Source organism: Apium graveolens, chromosome 2, assembly GCF_009905375.1.
Source record: "Apium graveolens cultivar Ventura chromosome 2, ASM990537v1, whole genome shotgun sequence".
Lineage (NCBI taxonomy): Eukaryota > Viridiplantae > Streptophyta > Magnoliopsida > Apiales > Apiaceae > Apium > Apium graveolens.
The window spans coordinates 45,687,924-45,710,441 of NC_133648.1; the positions used below are offsets into that span (position 1 = coordinate 45,687,924).

The following is a 22,518-nucleotide window of genomic DNA, read 5'->3' on the forward strand; positions in this document are numbered from 1 at the left end:
TAAATCTGTTTGGAGAAAAATACTCCAAGTCAAGATCTCTACAAGTCACAGATTTAATGTTATAGAGAAATCATTCGATAACTCCAGAATGGCTTATCGAGAAGTCAGGCTAGCTACTAGAGAACTCAGAAAGATATCGACAAGCCAAATTGAAGACATGAAGATTGGAGATATCGACAAGTCATTTCTTCACTAGAGAACTCAGAGTTATCGACATGTCTACATTCATTAGAGAACTCTGAGTTATCAATAAGTCAAGTTCCACTAGAGAACTCAGAGATATCGATAAGTCAAAATTCGCTAGAGAACTCAGAGATATCGACAAGTTAAAATTCACTAGAGGAATCTGAGATTTCGACAAGTTAATTTGACTAGAGAACTCTAAGAAATCGACAAGTCAAGAAGCCACTAGAGAACTAAGAGTTATCGATAAGTCAAAGTGAATATGTGAAGACTAGAGATCTCGACAAGCCAAAATTCTCTTGTAGAGAACTGAAGACCTCTACAAGCCAAACTAAATATAGAGTACTAGAGATCTCGATAAGCCAATATACTTATCGAGATGTCAAGTATTCTATAGACCTAAACTGGAGATCTCGATGTACAATCTCAAAGTACAAGGTTGTAGATCAGTTCAATATCCAAGATAAACAATTAACAAACAATCCAACAGCTATATTGACAAGTATACAAAAAGCAACTTGAAGAATGTGCAAGATCAATGGTAAAGATTAACTGATAAAGGAAGATTAAAGTGAACACGGGATTCTAAAGATATGCTAAGCCAGAAATGAAAGATCTGCTTTTCTGTAAATAGAAATGACAAGTGACAGTTTAGAAAAGCTAATAGCATGTCTTATTATACACTGTGTAAACCAGCAGTTAACTGAGTTATAAAGTTAACACCGGTCATTAGTCAGTTGTAACAATTTAGATCAAATTTCTTGTAACACTCTCAAGGAGAAGCTAAGCTCTTTATCAACAAAGAGCCTAGAAATTTTATAGCAAAACAGTCTTAATTTTAATATAAAATTAAGTGAGTTTTGAAGATCTGTGTTCTTTATTTTTCTGCAAGTTTAAATTCTGCATGAACACATTTCACTACAAGAATTAATTTACTTTATTCAACAATAAATATTCAATAAAAGCTCAAAAACAGTAAAACACATTCACTCCCCTATGTGTTTTATTCATTTCCTAACAAGTTTTAACACTTTCGACTAGTACAATTATCTCATCATTTTGAGAATATCTATCGCCTTCTTGTTATCCCTAAAACACTTTTAATCAAGATCGTAAAAATTGAAAATCGGTTCAACCAACGCGATTTTGTTCATAAAAAATGAGTACTCGAAATTTGAAGAGTACTCGGATAACGAATATAATATCATTTTCTTAATTATTTAATAATACTAATAATTTATAACACATTAACAATAATACAAATAATAGAGTTGAAGTACAATTGTTATAGAAATAATGGAATTGAAGTACAAATTTTGTCACATTTATTTTGTTGTCAGGGTAGTTGCAGAACGAATTAATAAAAATTGAAAAGGTCAAATCTAAATTTGAATCCGAGTTTTTGAGTACTCGGAGTCAAACTTGAAATTTGACCGATTTTTGACAAAATTATTCTTGCACTTAATTATTCGGAACTCAGATCGTATGGGAGATTAAATATAAATATTCGGCTGAGTTAATGATTACAAGAATAGTGCTTTAATTTAATACATCATCAAATGCAATACATGTATTTTATCACATATGTAGTCTGTTAAAAAATATTTGAACAAAACCAAAATATTTAATAGGAAAATGCCCTTAAGTACGTATTTAGGGGAATTCTACAAGCCAATTGTTTATTTTAATGATAAAATTAACAAATTTTTAATCAAGTCATGTAATTACTGACATACACCTCGTATATTTATATTAAAAAGTTTTTGTACTCACATAACTTATGTGAGTACGTACTTAACAACATTAAACTCAATATTTAATTACTGAGACGGTCTATTATTTTTACAGTTACAAATATTTTTGATATTAGGCAACTTATAGAGGATGAGATAAATCAAACACATTTTCTATAAGTGAAAATAAATAGTAAATTTTCAAACCTTGACGAACATTTAGACCTGTCAATTCTCATGAAGATCCAGTAAAAAGTCGCATATATATGATTGCAAATTATTATTGGCAAATTTTACAATTTATTGTTTAAAATTTATCTTATTCTGACTTTATTAGTATATAATTGAAAATATACTTCACGTTTTCTTGTTCTATAATTTCGTTTGAATTTATACTTGTTTTGGTAATATTTCTTGTTAAAAGTAACTGGCAATTTTTCTGGCTTCAAAGATAAATATTCTACCTTCATCGGCTTAAAAAACAGCCTATATTATGAATAGAAACATTTAAAATTAGCACAGAGACATGGCTAGCCTTTTACATTTTATTCATCATTGAACAAGAAGTAAATAAATGGTATATACATTATATATCACAGAGATCAATGAACTGCATTACATACTCGTGTCATGCTGGCCATTGCATACATAATGTTACCAAATTACCTAAAACTTTTAACATGATTATGGTTCACAAACGAACACATGTATAGACATGCAAAAGGAACATAAAAAGCTCCTGATTAATCAGCAAGTAATAAAACAATCTTTATACTTAATCTTGATCATTACCATCATCATAATCCTCGTTTCTCTCCTCTCTAATTGTTGCTAATTTAGGCATACAAGAGGGTTTCTGAGGTGAGATTATACGCGAAGGTGCTACCTCCATCCAAGGCTTAGCTTGCATGTCTTTCTTAAACACTGCCATTCTGATCGTTACAAGAGATTAATTACTTTGAATGAAGGTTAATTCAAAGTTTTAATCTCTCGCGCTCTCTCTCTCTTTGGTATGTGAATGAGAAAGAGAGAGGTTATGTATTAAGATTTCTCTGAAACCCCAATGTATTTTAGATATTTTGGCAGGATGAAAGGTGAATGGTGATCAATTTGTGGTTAGAGGTTAATATAGCTGTGGTAGGTTGAAAATAAGGAAATTATTGACCATTAAAATTAGTTAAAGTTAGGAGGAAATTGAGGAGGGGAAATCCAAGTGGACAGTATGATCAACTGCGGCAGGGAAATGACATAATTGACATGAAAAGAACTACCACGGTGTATTTTAGCGCAAATGGAACGGTGTATTTTAACTGCATAAATATTAATTATCACATGTAAAAAAGACGAAGTAATTTGATATTTTGATATACAGTATATACCAATTACTCCCTACGTCCCTAAATATATATTTATTTTGATTTTTAATCGGTCAACTTGATCAAATTTTAACCGTAATTTACACCTATTATATATATTAAAAAATATTAAAAAAATATATCGTGGGAAAATACATTTAGTTTATTCTAAAATGTAACTTTCAGATTTTAAAAATAATTAATCGATAATTCTTAATGACAAGTCAAAAATTTGTCAATTTGAATCCTATAAAAATAAAATGAACATGTAATTAGGGACAAAGGGAGTATCATTTAACATTCGTGTCTGGAAATTAAATGAAATTAAGTTATTTTAAAAAAGTTTAACCAATATATTTCTTTTTCAGAAGTACTGCTATATTTTGTAGGAGGATCAAAAAGTATGCTATGTTTATTGTTCCTCCAAACTGTAGATGCAGGTTTTGGTAATGGCAATCATGGTAAAAAGAATCATTAGATTCATCACAATGATAAAGCACCCCCTGGCTGTTATCCCATCTATTAATCACATATTTCACAAAAATGAAAAAGCCCCGTCCTAGTAAAATGGAGGGTGTCTCAAGGTTATGGGGTGAAGATCGTTATATTCGTGTTTCATCCTACTCGGATATAACACACATTTCATCTAAATCTTGAAGCTAACACAAGTTATACATGCAAACCCCAAATGATTTATATGATATCTCCTCACACTACACATGGAATGCGAGGATGGGCACTGAACACTGAGTGTTTCTTGTGAGATTTATGTTTTTATCTTCATGGGCAATAATGCACAAAGGATAACAATTCTAATATCAAAATTCACAAGTCTGAGACTCATTGAAGAATCCATTTGTAAATAAGTCACAAACTTCACATTTCACAAAACTATAAAATGTATCCCTCATGCAAATGCTGGGGTGAAATGGGGATGCTCCTGCAGGCAACTTTGTTGGCAACTTCGTAGCACGTGGCACCCATTACATATCAACACTCCTCTCTCATCATTTGTCTTCGCTATTATTCTCACTACTAATAAACTTGAGCTGTTCCAGTGGATAGTTAATTTAACTCCTATGCTCTTCCTATTACTTTTGGGTCCTTGGATACTGTTGACATGGTTATACTGTTTTCATTTCCACCTTAAAAGTTCATTATACAAGCTTGCAACACAGAAGTATAATGAGTACGAATAGTGATTCTTTGCTGTTCATAGGAAATTGTACCACATCAGGTTCATTATTAATGCCATCTGTTTTCATCTCGGTTCTGAAAACAACAACCTAGCTAAGAGATGATATTAGCTCAAAATAAGAAAGCAAGAATTAGTTAAAAGGTACTCACACCATGAATCTATATTTGTAGCACATGCACATCTCATATGCACAAAATATGCCCACAGGCGACAATAACAGAGCCAGGTGACTGAAAATAGCGATGGATTTCTGGAATGGAGTAGACGAGATTGAGAGGGCGATGGTGATAAGCAGGAGCGGGAATAATCAACAGAGATAAAGCACTGCTCTTGTAAATCCAAAAATCTACGTGATGCATACACAGGATTGGTCTTCTGCTTTCACTCCACAAGCATCACACTCAAACAATGCTTCCATTGTAATTTAAGTGTATGCTCCCTGATCTTCATGATAAAGCATTCTCTGTTCAGAAATAAAAGCAGAAAAAACACAAAAAATACACGCATCAAAATAACAATCAACACAAGCACAACCGAAGTTCATCATGACAATGACAAATATCACAATCGTATATATCATGTTTAAACACTTGTTGGAGAAAAAAAAATATATTCAAAGAAAATATGCAACAATGAGAAATGAAATTCTGAGAAAATTCTGCAGTTACTGAAATCTTTATAAACTGTAAGCTTTTATAACAGAGTTTGATGAAATCAAGGAAAAACAGTTATAAAAGATTCTTTCTAGTAACAGGGTCCTGCAAACATTGTAACTATAAAAGTAGGGTCTTGTTATGCACTTCTGACATTACCTCTTAAGAAATATGTATGGATGAATATTTTAAATACTCATCTAAAACATTTCTATGATGTTACTTTTTCATAAACATTTAGTGACGAATATTCCAAATATTCATTTGAATCATTTATATATTGCAAAATTATGAATATATTTTTAGTAAATTTTTCGTCTTCTACTAAATATATTGCTCCACCTTTCCATTGTACTATTTTGGCTCTTTTCATATTTCTTTTAAATGATTTTCTTTCCTTCCCGACAAATTATATTTTTCCAAAGTTAATTTAACTGAACATAAAAAATAAAAGAGAAATATGAATATATTCTATTCTAATATGATAAAGAAAGCTTGTCTGCCAGTAAAATATATATATATATATATATGTCAAATGTATTAGTTGTATGTTAGTTGTCCCTAATTAGATTGAGATATATTAGGTGTATTAACATATTTGGTTACCTTCCATATTTAGAGTATAGAACTGTTGTAAAGGCTGAAATCTGCAAATTAGCTGCATTTCAGGAGATAATATAATTCAGCTTGTATATTGTTATATAATGTGGACTCTCCAACAATGGGAGATATACTTTTTTCCCTACCAATATTCTTGTCATGGTATCAGAGCTACAATTCTGATTTCCTCTTGTTTTTGATAAATTCTTTTTCTTCGTTCTTGTATCTTGTTAAAGTTTCCTGTTCCTGGTTACTCTTCATCATTCTCTCATCATTCTCTCAGAATCATGTCTTAAGACAAGTATGACACTCTCTTGGTTCGCCTTAATGGCAAAAATTATTCAACATGGGCATTTCACTTTCAGACCTTTGTCAAAGGAAAGGATTTATGGGGTTATGTTAGTGGCACCACTCTTGCTCCTGACAAAGAAAAAGACAAGGCTGGATATGCTAAGTGGGAAAATAAAGATGCACAGATCATGGGTTGGCTGCTAGGATCTGTCGATCCCAACATTATATTGAACTTAACGGCCTTTTGAAACTTCAGCTGAGATGTGGGCTTATCTCAAGAAGATATATAGTCAGCAGAACACTGCTCATCGCTTTCAACTAGAACATGACATAGGCAAACTTCAACAAGATGGTCTGTCAATTTATGATTTTTATTCTTCATTCATGAACCTGTGGATTGAATACATGGATATTGTCTATGCTTCTGTACCGGCTGAAGGTCTTAAGTCAGTTCAAGATGTACATGAAACTACTAAAAGAGATCAGTTTCTTATGAAATTACGGTCTCAGTTTTAAGCTACTTGGTCAAACCTTATGAATCGAGATCCTCTTCCTTATTTGGATACATGTCTTAATGATCTGCTTCGGGAGGAACAACGTCTTCTCACTCAAGACACCTTGAAAGAACAAAAATCTGAGTTAGTTCGTCTGGCAAATGCAACACAAGGTAAACCAAGAGGCAGAGATATGCGTAATGTTCAATGTTTCTCTTGCAAAGGTTTTGGACATTATGCTTCAAACTGTTCCAAAAAAATTTGCAATTATTGTAAGAAAGATGGACATATAATCAAGGAATGTCCTATTCGTCCACCAAAAAAATCTGAGACAGCCTACACAGCTATGGTTGGATCCTCGAGTACCGGAGGTATGTTGAATCCTGGACATACGACACAGAATGATATCGCTGATGTCCACCCCGTGACACCTGAAATGATTCGGCAAATGATCATTTCAGCATTTTCTACTCTAGGAATTTCTGGTAAATCTACTCTCAAATCACCTACTTGGTACTTTGATTCTGCAGCTTCTAATCATATGACCAATAATGTTGATTTTCTTACAAATATAAGTAAATATTGCGGAAATCTTGAAATCAGTACTGCAGATGGAAATCATTTACCTATCACGGCAACTGGTGATATTTCTTCCTCTCTAACCGATGTCTTTGTCTCTCCTGCCCTTGCCACTAACCTTATTTCTGTCAGTCAATTGGTAGAAAATAATTGCAAAGTGACATTTTCAAAATCTGGTTGTATTGTGCAGGATCAGCAGTCAGGGAGGGTGATCACGAGGGGGGCTAAAGTTGAGCGTCTCTTTCCTATACAATTTCCTTCACCATGTCGCTCGTTTCCTATTGTTTCTTGTAATTCCGCCCGTATTGATTACCATGCATGGCATAAGCGTCTAGGACACCCCAATAATAACATTCTTCGTGGTTTGCTGAAATCTGGTGTACTTGGGAATAAAAAAATATCTTCTCTTAGTTCTGTCCAGTGCGATTGCAATTCTTGTAAACTTGGAAAAAGCAAAACTTTACCATTTCCCATTCATACTTCTGATGTAAATCAACGTTTTGATTTAATACATAGTGTTGTTTGGGGTATGTCACTGGTTGTTTCTCATGCTAAGTATAAGTACTTTGTAACATTTATTGACGACTATAGTCATTTTACTTGGATATATTTGCTTCGTTCTAAATCCGAAGTGCTCTCAGCCTTCAAGATCTTTCATGCATATATTCAAACTCAATTCGACACAAAAATCAAAATTCTTCGCTCAGATAATGGGGGTGAATATATATCTCATTTGTTTCAAGAGTATTTACAAGCCAATGATATAGTCTCTCAAAGGTCTTGTCCTTCAACTCCCCAACAAAATGGGAAAGAAAAAACCGCCATCTTCTCGATGTTGTTCGTACTCTTTTGTTGGAATCATTTGTGCCCTCTAGGTTCTGGTATGAAGCTCTCTCCACTGCAGTGTACCTCATAAATAGATTACCCTCACCATCCTTAAATTACGTTTCACCTTTCACTCGGTTATTTGGTCGCACTCCAGATTATTCAGGTCTTCGTAATTTTGGATGTGTACGTTATGTTCACCTTCCTCCACATGAACGCACAAAACTCACAGCCCAGTCAACAAAATGTGCTTTCTTAGGATATACTCTACACCAAAATTTACGACATACTTGAGTTTCAAGAAATGTAGTTTTTTCTGGAAAACCAACCTTTTGTCTCTACCTACAATGATCATCATTCTCCGTTATCTTCAGTTGTACCTCTATTTACTAACTCTTATGCAGATTCTTTATCCATTCCCGTGTCATTTGAATCTGAACATCCATCTCCTAAACCACTTTTGGTGTATCAACGGCGCACTAAAGTCATGCCAAACCAGAATACTATACTAGAAACTCCAACTTCAGATCCTATTCAAGCCAATCCACCTCCACACACTGATTCCTTTGTTGTTGATCATGTTCAAGCTTCTCCACCCCCTCAAAATGATTCCCTTGCCACTGATCCCGTTCAAGCTGTTGCACCTGCCACTCGTAGACATAGCACTCGAATGAGCTAGCCTCCAGATAGGTATGGTTTTACTAATCCTGTACCATTGACAGCTACTGTACCAACCATCCCTATTCCCAAATCATATAAACAGGCAATGAAGCATGAATGTTGGAGGGAAGCTATTGAAACTGAGCTTCTTGCACTTGAAGAAAACCAAACATGGGATGTTGTAGCGCATCCCAAATCCGTGAAACCTCTGGGCAGCAAGTTTGTGTTCTCGGTAAAACTTCATCCAGATGGTTCCGTTGAGCGGTATAAGGCTCGACTAGTAGTGCTTGGAAATAGACAAGAGTACGAAGAGATGTTTGCACCAGTAGCTAAAATGACCACCGTACGAACCATACTTACTTGCCCTTGCTGCGTCTCAATCATGGATATTGTCTCAAATGGATGTGAAGACGCTTTCCTACACGGTAACCTCAAGGAATAAGTTTATATAACACTTCCCAATGGAATACCTATCTCACCTAATCATGTTTGCAAACTGAAGCGTTCTTTATATGGTTTAAAGCAGACACCTAGAATCAGGTTTGAAAAGTTCAAATCCACTCTACTTAGATTTTCATATACGCAAAGTAAATATGACTCCTCCCTTTTCCTGAAAAAGACAAGTGCGGGTATAGTTATGCTTCTTGTCTACGTGGATGATATCCTTGTCACTGGTTCAGATATACAAGCCATTGATTGTCTTAAAAATCTGCTACGTTCCACTTTCCAAATGAAAGATCTTGGTCAGCTCTATTATTTCTTGGGATTAGAGGTACATTATCGACCACGAGGTATCTTCTTGAATCAACACAAGTATGTTCAAGATTTGGTTTAATTAGCCGGACTCAAGGGCTCTAATTCTGTTGAAACCCCAATGGAAATTAATGTCAAATATAGCAGAGAAGAAGGAGAGCTACTTTCTGATCCTACTTTATACCGGAAGCTAGTTGGCAGCCTTATATATCTTACCATTACACGACCAGATATCTCTTACGATGTACATATAGTAAGTAAGTTCATGCAATGTCCTTGGCACTTCCACCTATCAGCTGTCAAACGAATCATCTGGTATATCCTTGGAACTCCTAGTCGTGGCCTGTTCTTCCCCGTTGGTTATTCACTCAAAGTTCAAGCGTACAGTGATGCAGATTGGGCTGGATGCCCTGATACTAGAAAGTCTATTACTGGTTGGTGTATGTTTCTTGGAGATGCTCTTATTTCATGGAAGAGCAAAAAGTAGAATCGTGTATCGAAGTCGTCTACAGAAGCAGAATATCGTGCCATGTCTGCCGCTTGTTCTGAAATTATTTGGCTACATGGGCTCCTTGCAAGACTTGGATTCTCTCAAGCCCAGCCAACTCCATTACATGCTGATAACACTAGCGCCATTCAGATTGCAGCCAACCCTGTTTACCACAAACGTACGAAACACATTGAGGTTGACTGTCATTCTATTCGTGAGGCTTATGACCACCTGGTTATTACTCTCCCACATATCTCCACCACTCTTTTTTTACCAAATCGATGCCATGTCAGCGCCACAACTTTTTTGTTGGCAAATTGATACTTGAATATTTACCAGCAGCATCAATTTGAGGGAGGGTGTCAAATGTATTAGCTGTATGTTAGTTGTATTAGTTGTCCCTAATTAGATTGAGATATATTAGGTGTATTAACATATTTTAATACCTTCCATATTTAGAGTATAGAACTGTTGTAAAGGCTGAAATCTGCAAATTAGCTGCATTTCAGGAGATAATTCAGCTTTTATATTGTTATATAATGAGGACTCTCATATACTTTTTTCCTACCAATATTCTTGTCAATATATATATATATACAGTTATAAATGGGAAACAAAATATTGCCGATAGGCAAAATTGATAACGAGAGCCTGTCGGTCTAGTTTAAAATTAAATACATCTAACAATGAATTTTATTCTTAATTTATCATTGTCAATACATACTTTTTTCACTTATTTTATCATCTTTATCAAATATTGAAATTGATTTTTCATTTTAAGCAACATATCTAATATTTATATTTTTCATATTTCCTCAATATATTTTATACTAATAGTTTTATAAAAAAAACTGAATCATACATAGGAGTAATTTAATGGGTCACACCATATAACATTTTTCTTAGTTGATTTGTATTGAGAAATATTCATAAACTTACATTTTATTTTTTTCCAATCTTTTTAGAAATCATATTTTTTTGACTATTTTTTGTGAACTTTAATCTTAAATTTACTTTCTTTGTTATTATAAATGGAACTGATATGAATTATGATATTAATCTGATAAAATTGCTAAAAACTGAATATCTTATTTCATAATCAAATAAACATGCATAAAATACTAGGCGAGGTGAAAATATTACTAATATGCACATCTATTTATCGCTCATTTTTTACCTTAATATCTATGTCAACTTTTCTTTTATTAACATGTGTTGGTAAAATATTACAATTTATAAATTGTTATACTTTAGTATGACCAAAAGACGAGTGGAAACACAAAAAGACTTGCTTTATATACAAAATTAGCACTGCGGTCTTTATGTAATTATAAGTGGTCTTTCAATAGCAATAGGCTCTTTATGTAAGTTACAAGTGGTCTTTCAACCCAACATAAAGGTCTTCGTGTAAATCAATAATAGAGTAGCACAATGAACACACTAGAGATGAGACTACTACAACATGCTACTACCCCCGAGGAATTTGTGGTCAACACCCTGAATTTTAAAGTTTGTATGAGACATTACTCACGATTTAGTTATATTTTCTATCCTGACAAAGAACATATGTATGTCAAAAAAACAAATCATCAACTACGGACAAGTCACATGAATATAATTATTAAGATTCTCATTTTTATATTAGGCGGTTTTGTAACTATAGTGAAACAAGATTTTTTAAACCAAACCGAGCTTGCGGTTACGGTTTTCGATTTTAAAAACTGAGATACATGGTTCAGGTTTTATCGAAAAACCGAGCCGAACCAATCGATGCCCCCCTAACTTCTCGATGGATAAGATTTAAAAAATCACATAATTTTGTTACAAATATCATAACTAAAAAAATAATGTAGCGGACTACATAATCAACTAATATTTTCTAAGATTAACATTATCGACCACTTCACAAAAATACAGAGAAATTCTAGTCTAATTGTTGGTATCATCATATTACATGTATAATTTCTACACAAACCTTCACCAAAAAATTAACACTTAATCAAAAAATTTGATTCTAAAGTTGAGATTCGACTGTGAAATCATTTTGGGCTATTTTTCTTTACTATTATGAGTAATTTACAACGATTCTAAAAAAAAGGTAGCGTAGTTTAATTTTTGATTTGCTTATTAAAATTTGTACTTGCATCCGAAAAAGAATGAGATGGATATATGTATGGTGTATATGTTGGTTCTCTCTATATATATAGGCAAATGATCAAATAAAAACCAACCTTAAAATAAAAACCAACCTTAAAATAAAAACTAGAAATACCTATCCACCCATCTTCCTTTCAATTCATTGTACTCGACCCCTTCCTTTCAATTCAATGTACTCGACCCCGACTCTTCCCCAAAGCCACATACTTCAACTTAACTCATTACCCCAACCCTACCATCACCTTCACCTTCACCGCCGTCACCTCCACCACCACCATCACCCTCTCATCGCCACCGCCATCTGTATTTGTTCCTCTCCATTTATCTCATAGATTCCACCTTTCATGTTCTCTAAACTTTTCTTTTTCGATGACCTTTTTTTTTCTCCTATCTCTCTACACATAGTAATAATTGTATTAAAAGTTAAAGTTAGTGATTTATATTTGATATTATGGCCGTAATGATGGTGTGATAGGTGATAGTGTTAAGGCTGTGTTTATTATGTAGTAACCCTGTATCAATTTTTAGTGATTTTTACAATTTAAATTAGTGATTTTTATAGCACATATTAGTGATTTTTGTAACATAAATTAGTGATTTTAGCGTATACCCGGTATTTCAGTAATTTGTGTAATATAAAATAGTGATTTCAGTTTAATCTCCAAAGAGTTGGTGAACAATTTCCGTAAATCGAGGATTTATGATAAATATTTAGTAATTTTTGCGTTTAATTATGGTGAATTGGTGATAAAAAAATGAAGTAGTAGTTGATTAGTGTTGTGTATATATATTGTATGTATTATGTTGCGCTAATGAGAAAAGAGAGTATTGGGCTAACAAAAGGGAGGATGGTGGGTGATGACCTAAATTTTAATGGATTACGCCTTAGTTTCTGGTTTTTGTTTAGACAAATTTTATTTAAAAAGCCCCATATATATATATATATATATATATATATATATGTGTGCGTCCTGATCTAATAGAAACCCAATTAAAATAAAAACTAGAAACCAACTCAAATTTTCAATATACACTGTACTGATCATCACACGACCACTACCAACTCCATTCACCATCGGCCGGAGAAGATGGGTGGATTTGATCGGAGGATAATGGCAGGTCGGTGAGGGAAAGAGGTAAGACACTGAGGGAAATGGTCGGTGGAAGAATGTCAGAAATATGACCGGAGTTGGATCCTGCCGAAGAACAAGTAAAATACTGGACAGTAGGGGAGGGGTGAATGGGGTAAAATAGCAGTGGAAAATATGTAATTATTGAATGATTTTTAGTTTTTATTTTAAGATTGGTTTCTATTAACCTTTTACTTATATATATACATAGTAATATACACCGTTGTTAGTACAAATTTTATATTTCTTGTATATGTTAGAATAAAAAATGCGACAAACAGGCTTAGTGATATTCAAAAGCAAAAAAGAGAAAGGGGACAAGAAATCAATAAATATCTTCAAGGACAAAATAATACAAAAACATAATTCACAATTCGAGATTTTTTTAACACAAATTAGTCAAAGTAACTTGTGTCTTTAATTTATTTTTTGCTAATTTAAATAGCATGTATTTAGTAATATATAAAATTATAATAAAAAAGCACACACAATGCGTGAAAAATATTTTATTTTATAATAATACTATGTTTTTTAAGATATACAATCCTAAGGCATTTAAACAAAAAACACTATACATTGGGTGAAAAACCAAAATACCCACCAAAAGGGGACAATTGCCCAAAATGCCGATTGACGGGAGTGTCCGCCCAAATTACTCACGAAATGCGTAATAGGAGGATGCGAATTCAATTTTTAAAATTTTATCAAAGAATATGCATTGTGTGCATGCGTATTCCTTTATTGATTTTAGTGAATACGCATTTGTTCAATGCGTATTCCATTAAAACCAAAAATGGAATACGCATGCATGCAATGCATGTTCTTTGATATTTTTTAAAAATTTGAATACGCATGCCCCGAATGCGTAATTCGTGGATATTTTGGGCGGTAGTTCCTGCCAGTAGGCATTCTCGGAAAGCAGTGTACCCTAATATAAAGAGAGGAATATTTATCAATGTTTGCTTAATATAGAAATAATGCATATTATTTTTATCAAAATATCTTGTACATTATATTAATAAGTTAATTATAGTATTATAATATTCAAAAAAAGCACAATTCTGAATACATTGATTTCAAAAGTACGCATGCCAATTTGTATTGATTGTGCATCTACATATTTAGGAAAAAGTGAATCTAAAAGTCACAGTAAAAAATGTCTTTATTAGTGCATTATAAATTCACTTAATTTATTATTTAATTTAAACTCTAACTATGTATATCACACAAAAGGCAAATATGTAAATTTTCAAATAAATCTATAATTTGTATCAAGGATTATATAAAAAAATGTTTATTCAATCTATTCCATTGAAATTATAGAAAATAATAATATCATTATAAAAACAAGTCCTTAACTTAAAATTAAATAAAAAAAATTACACAATGATATTTTTACATGATTCTTACATCCGTACGGTTCGATCATCATAAAAATCATTATTAAATATGATTAAAAAGCACTAATAGAAATTTTTTATGTTGGGGCCTTTAGAAACTTTGTATTGTACACGATATTAGTTACAACTTATATTTCAAACAAAAAAACACTATACATTGTTACACGAACGAACTCAGCTGGAGGTGTCCAACATGGAGACGTGTCCAAGTGTCAGACTCGATAATAATTTAATTTTTTTTAATATTTTTGGCCTTAAAAAAGTGTCAAAGTGTCTGTATCCATGTCTCAATGTAAGGAGTTCGACACGGGTACTTAAGACAAAATGAAGACACCATATGTATATACTAACGTAAAAAAATTATAATATATCTTATAGTTGATAAACACCTTCCTATCATAAGCTCACGAAGCTAAAAACCGCTAAAGCACCTCTTTTTCAGATGATCTCACACTGTTTGGAGGAAACACACAAATATACGATATTCACAACCAACCAATGTGAAGCGCAAACACAAAATATATGAAGCCGAAAAAACCACGTCCCGGCTTGTATTATTAATTCAAACAATAATGAATAATACAATCAATCAAGGATGCCTAAGCTTGACAATACTTAAACATCTGTTCTCAAGCGATAATTAACTCTACATCTTAAGCAGTCCCTCAATCCTATCAAACAATATGACTATGTAAATATAACCATCACAAAACTTAGCCATCAAGACAAACCTAATCCAATTATAAAAATTATTGTATGTCGATACCATTATTACTTAATCCAATTATGTTTTGTAACACCAAGTCCACACAATCATATTCGGTTGGAAACCAATACAGGAGGTGAAATAGTATTGTTTTTACAAACTATGGGTTTTGGGCCTAACAATAGGTGAATACAATACTTACAAACGTCTAGTAGTTAACTTTGTTCACCTTTGTTTTCCATAAAGTTTAAGGAATATATTGATACCTTCTTTTTGTTTAGGCAATGTAGAAAATCACAAGTGATGAATTTGCGATAGACATTGTGAAAATTTAATAAAATTAGTTATGATAATTACATTAAAGCATAGACACAACTTAGGTATATTCCCCGAGATGTTGTGCATATTATTGTGAGAGTGTGAGTCTACTTTTAGATAATAAGGATTAGGATGAACACATACTTATAAAATATTAATTACAAAATTCGCTGCCGTCGGTGAATCACAAATGAGAATCCGATTATTAAACTTTTACTACAAGTTTCGGAAAAAATATGCAAATACAGAAAAAATAAACTGCCACAAAAGACATGCCCTTTCAATTTTAAATTATTACTCGTAAATAATGAACTGCAACGAAAGGACGCACCCTCTCAATTTTAAATTATTACTCCTAAATAGACAAACTGATTTTTCTTAAATTGTGCATAGATTTTTATTATAAATATTAGAAAATTCGCTGACGTCAGTGAATCTCAAATGAGAATCCGATTATTCAACTTTTACTACCATTTTCGAAAAAAATATGCAAATATAGAAAAAATAAACTGCCACAAGAGACACGCCCTTTCAATTTTAAATTATTACTTGTAAAAATGAACTGCAACAAAAGGACGCGCCCTTTCATTTTAAATTATTACTAGACAAACTATTTTTTCTTAAATTGTGCATAGATTTTTATTATAAATAGTGCGCAAGGCTGGCTGCGTATGGCATCTGAAACAGAGGAAAACACTCACAAGATAGTTAGAGAGAAAAAATGTATTCAAAAATGAGGTCAACTTCAGCCGTCTACTCGAGCTATCCTTGTCATAGAACACAGAGCAGTGGTGAAAAGCCACAACCAGCGTTTGGTGAACCCCACTCTGAACAATTCATTGGCCAATTCCACACTGCCATGAACCCTAGTTATTTAACCCCTTCAAGCTATCAGATGCACCAGAACCAAAACAATTGTTTTGGTGTGCAACAGAGTCTAATGACGAATAATGGGCCCATTAATCGTTCGGTGACGAACTCTAGTTATTCAACCCCTGCAAGCTTTCCGATGCACCAGAACCAAACTCATAGTTTTGGTGTGCATCAAAGTTCAACGATGAATAATGGGCCCTTGCGATACCCACTAAAGGACCCTATTTGTTCAACCCCTGCAAGCTATCAGATGCACCAAAACCAAAATTATGGTTATGGTGTGCAGCAGAGTTCAGTGACAAATAATAGGACCTTTTATTATCCAGGGCTCACATATCATCCGCCACCAAAAGCCCCAAGTTACCCGGTGCGTCAACCTGCTGCAGCTCAGTCGCAAGAGGCTCCGACTTACCCGGTGCACCAACCTGCTGCAGCTCAGGCGCAAGAGGCTCCGACTTACCCGGTGCACCAACCTGCTGCAGCACAGGCGCAAGAGGCTCCAACTTACCTTGTGTGTCAACCTACTGCCACTCAGGCGCAAGAGGCCCCGACTTACCTGGTGCGTCAACCTTCTGCAGCTCAGGCGCAAGAGGCCTTGACTGGGCGTCAACCTGCGGCAGTTCAAGCACAGCAGGTCGAATTGAAGGGAAATGCAGAGGAGGAAGTTCTCAAGGTCAAGCTAGAAGTTCCAATTTATCCTATGGGTAAGCCACGCCTTAGATGGACCCCTGAGCTTCATGAACGTTTCCTTCGTGCAACAACACAACTCGGTGGTGTCTTTAGTAAGTTACCAAATACTTGTCTCATAGCACGCATTTGCACACACATGTACAAATTAAATATTGTTTTTATTGGAATCTATATTATTCTGTACTTGCGTACTTGGATAGTTATAATTTTACATTGTAGTTATTTCATATATATATATAAAAGTTATACTCTTTTATTTTTCTAATTAACATTCATATGTTTAGGGTCATATGTTTAGGTGAACTCTTCTATAATGAGAACCTAAGAACCACCAGTTCTGCATAATCTTGTTTGTGTTTTTATTTTTACTGAAATGTGTTTTGCAAAAACTTGTCCCTTAATTTCTGTAAAGAAACAATTTGCAGAACTAGTAATTTAATGGCTCTTGAACTAGTTCTGCAGATTTTATCTTACCAGATAAACCAGAAGTTTAGGAAAAAGATTCCACCTAACATTTCACTTGGCTAAAGACAATTTAGAGCTAAAAGCAGGGTACTTCAAATGTTAACTGAAAAAAATTAACTTACAAACAAAAATTTAGGAAGAAGGTTCTCCCGGTTCTTATCAGAAATCCGGTTCTTATAATATTTCAATTTACTTGCAGAAGCCAAACCTAAGGCCATCCTGGAAAAAATGAACGTGAGGGGGTTAACACTGAACCATTTGAAAAGCCACTTGCAGGTACAGTCTTGTACTAGATATGGTATTGCATATAGATACTAATATCTACTTCAAAGTGTCTTTAGAAATCCAATCCATACAAAAATTTTATCTTTTGATTTATATTTTGCCACAGAAAACAAGATGCAAGAATCCAAACAATAGAAGGGTTGAGGAAGTCGCGGGTCATGGTAAGCTTTTTTATTTATGCGATTTCTCTGTGGTTAAATCGGTATTGGTATATATAACGAGCTAAAGTATAAATAACTACAGAAGATTGCACACACTTTCACCATTTCCCATAATACGACTGAATTACTTCTCAATTATAAGCATACATGATTATTTTGTTTGGTTTTGCAAATTTTGTAATTGTAGATTACTACAACTGGGATTCTAGTTAAGAAAGCATATTTTAACATAAAATGTGTGGTATACCTTTGCTATCTGACAATTTGTAATTATCTACATCAGGGATCCAAAATAATGGAGACAGTTATGTTCCACTCACAGAAGGTGATCCATCTTCAAGCAATGGGGGTTTGCTAAAGAGTTCAGAGGTATGCATTCTTATTTCAAAATTTAAGGCTTCTGTCTTACCAAAGTCTGTAAAGAGGAGACAAAATTCTATACTAAATTTTATCAATGCTTTTTGCAGACTCCAAACTACCAGCAGAATCTCTGGATTGTACCACGCGAGGACGATGATAACTATTTCAACTTAAGAAGATTTTAATCGTTATTAGATAGCTTCATGGCTTATCTCAGACTTCTAGTAATACAATTTTTGTATGGTATTTTAGTAGCACCAATGTTGTGTCTCAGTCTATTCTGGCATTTGTAATTTCAGACAGTCATTGCAAGACAATTTGTTTGAATTTTAATTTAATAGTGATTTCTAGAAACAAGGTCTCTTTACGCAATATAAATCTATTATAGATAAAACTATTTTGAGGGGTAAAATATCTTGCAGGTCTATTCTAATTTGAGATACGGTCATATTTACCCGTTCACATAAGTGAGGATTAAGTTGCGCATCCGCAGGTCTGTGTATAGTTATAATATACACGCACATCACGCACATCACGCACATGCATAAAGTTTCTTAATTTTAAACCCTAAGACTAGTTAGACCTACCAGCATAAACTTAAACAATAATGACTGTTTCAGAAGAAAATCAATTTGAACATGAAATATAGTGGATGCTGGCCTACATGCAGTTGGGATAAGATAGTACCATATTTTGCTTGCACTCTCCTTAGCTTGATAACACAAAGTAGCAACTTAAAATGCAAGTACAGGCTCCAGTAAATCACATCTCTTCAACAATTTGGCAGTTTGTTTGCTTACTGCATCTATCAACTGTAATCCTGTACCAACTAGGATTAAAGAGGGAGGGGATATTTAGGATACAAACTATAGAGTCGGGCCGTCAAACCATTAAGAAGAAATAATGACCATGACAGATTAAGTAAGACCAGTACAATACAAGGCTACTTAGAAGAACATAAAATAATAATAATAAACTATACCGTGTTCATAAAAAAACATCCTGGATCACAGTATACCTATTCGTATAATCTCTAACAAGCATTACTTTGATGCTAACAATATTTTCCCACTAGTAGACTTGAAAGTATATTCTTGATTACAAAATATAAATCTTACTTCAAATTTCTTAAGCACAAATTTTTAGGCTCCGAGTTTTCCCATTTACCAATCATTCTTCATCCCATCAAAAAATGTTGGGTTTTCATTTTTCTATTATACGAGTCCCTGTTATTTTTTCCCCTCTTCTGCACCAAATCAACTAGACATGAGGTGCACTTTGTTTCCTATGTCTACAAAAGCACAAGAAGATGTAAATTCTGCAAGTTTTAATCGAGTTGTAATTGCAAGATAAATTGTATCGATTCATTTTAATTCCAATAGTCTACTCTTCCAAGACTTACCTCTACACACCTGAATAAATTTTAAATTTCCGCACACACTATCGACATTCGGTTATCTTAGAGCAATTATAGAGGTCCCAAATTAGTTCTGAAAAGAGCACCCAATTGCATATGTAACATCCGGTAATCTTGAATTAATGGTATAACTCCAAAATTGGTTCCGAAACGAGCACCCAATATAGCACATAACATTTTAGAGTTAGAGGTCCCAAATTGGTTCCCATATGAGCACCTAATTGCATATGTGATATCTTAGAGGGTGAAGGACAAATTTAGCCTGTTTTTACACAAAATTGACAAAAATAACCAATTTCTGAAAAGTTGGTCAACTTTAGCCGATGGGATACCCAACTGTCAGTGGGTATCCACTTTATACGAGATACCCAACTGGACTATCCCATATATGAAATACACAACTACCAGTGGAGTATCTTATACAAATTGGGATACCCAACTGACAGTGGAGTATTCAATCGGCCAAAATTGGCCACTTTTTTCAGAATGGCTATTTTTGTTAAAATTTTTCAAAAATCGGATATTTTTGTCATTTTTTCCATTATTATCTCTTTTTAATTTTACATAATTCGTCGCGCATACAAATTAGCAACTACATTCAATTTTTTTGATCACATACATAATAACTAGGATCAGCAACATAATATACAGACACAAAAAGTAGAAGCATGCCAGAGATGTAGCTATATATATACGGATATAGAAAAGAAGTAAGTAAATACCTTGGGTCATGGATATACAACGAAATTGAGCAACGGAGATGGAAGATACGACTCTAGGCTCTGTTTGGTATTTGTTTTCTTCCAAACAAAAGCTATTTTAGAAATTTTTAGGTAAAATAGGTTTCATTCTGTTTTCAGGACAAAATGCTGAAAATACCCATTCTGGTAGTCTACGGCTGAAAATACCCGTTTGGATACGCATTTGTCATTTGGGTATCATGTTTTGTACTGAATACCCATTTGGTATCTAGTTTTTATTTTTTTTCTTTTTTTGTGATACGCATTTGGCAAATGTGTATCCCAGTGGTAATACTCAAACCAGAAATGCGTATTTTTAGTAATTTTCTTACATACCCAATTCTCAAATGGGTATTACACTTACCCAATTACAAAATGTGTAATCAAAACAGTATTTTCAGCATATTTTTTGAAAATGATTATTTTGAGCAAATTCATCCCAAAAAATTGGTATTTTGAACCATTGTCCTTTCATTCTTTTTAGTTTCATTAGGGAGACGGGCTTTACGAGCATTTTAACGCAACTTTAAAGTATAACTCCGTGAATAATTTTTAATTTTTTGTAATGCTAAATAAAAGTTTGATGTTTAAAATTTAAGAAAAAAATTAAAAATAAATTATAGAAGTATACTTTATATTTATCTTAAAAAATATGTGTCAGAGTATTAAAAAAATTGTATACAATTGGATGGGACCGAGAGAGTACTATTTAAGAACGCTCGGGCAACTCCTACTTCATCGCCTAAAATTTTTTATGTTATATTCGTCATGTATTTATAACTAGTTTTCTATGCACCCTCACAAGTCACAGGTACCTTCTTAAATAATGTCTTTTTAAAAAAAATCAAAAGGTTTCATTAATGAGAAATATCACTTGATAAGATCTCTCCAAATGAGCAGGAGAAGATGAGAAAACAATGAAGCAATTTAACAAATAAGGGATTCTACTAAGCTACGTGCCACCTTGTTGGTTTGCTTCCTAATATGCTTGACATAAACTAATGGCAGGCTCTGTAACAGACTTTTGCATTGATCGATGGCATATCCCACTTCCAACAAATTCTTGCTTCATATAAACATCTGACTGTTAATAAATAATCTATTTCTACCATAACCTGTATTCCAATACATTTAGCTTCAAAGACTATTGTAGGACAAGGTAAAGTCATTGATCTCCCCTCCAAAAACACTCCCTCATGGTCTCTGAGAACCATCCATAGTGAGAAAGTATGTGCCCCAACAATAAATGAAGCATCAACATTGAGTTTTAACCCTCCCATCTCTGTAGATTTCCATCTTCTATCATTTGTTACAACTATGTTATTGGTATAAGTTCTTACTTAGTCCTTCTGCCTAGCAACTTTGTGACGCCCTCAATCTCGGGGTTAAGAAATGAGGACCCACACACCACCAAATTAATACAATAACAACAGATATAATAAACCCCGATAATATAAAAATGATCTAAACATGATTAAGTATGAGACAAGATTATAACTAACAACCAAAATAAATATATTACAACCCAAAATATACTTAAATTCAAATTTATTTGATTCCGACATCGAATCGACAGATAACCCAAAGTATCTGAACCAACTTATACAAGGCCTCCAACTTGCCCGCTTGCTCACACACACAACCACTACCTGCTCTGACATCTGGAAACCTACAACCCGGTAGGGACCGCCAGGAACGCTCTTGTGAGCGGTGCGCCTAAGTCTGACCATCTTCTTGCTTAACTGTCATGGTTAGATCAAAAAAAATAAATGAGCAAAGAAGCTCAGCAAGTAATTATATAAACAGTTCTACAATGCAAAATAAATATCCATATCTGAGGCATTCTACTTTCATTCTCTAGGTGGCAGTTTATTGGCTAAGTAAAGGTTATGAAGAAGGTTTCGGGCTTTCAGGATTCAAGGCTTAATATTGGGAGAAAGCCGACATTCATCACAAATCATTAGCAGGACTCTGAAAGAGTTTTCAATTGAAAGAAGCAAGT

At 33.6% G+C, this 22,518-nt stretch overlaps 1 long non-coding RNA gene across 2 annotated transcripts; it reads right to left on the reverse strand.

The window, feature by feature from the left end:
* Window positions 1–4,454: 4,454 nt before the first annotated feature.
* On the reverse strand, window positions 4,455–20,631 carry LOC141707364 (uncharacterized). 2 transcript variants are annotated; one of them, XR_012569038.1, is made up of 5 exons: window positions 20,499–20,631; window positions 19,047–19,188; window positions 17,676–17,772; window positions 4,619–4,932; window positions 4,455–4,543 (listed from the first exon to the last, which is right to left on the reverse strand). It is a non-coding gene; the product is annotated as an uncharacterized LOC141707364 (long non-coding RNA). The 2 variants fall into 2 exon arrangements; XR_012569037.1 differs by having other exon boundaries at window positions 4,455–4,932.
* Between the last annotated feature and the right edge of the window lie 1,887 nt (window positions 20,632–22,518).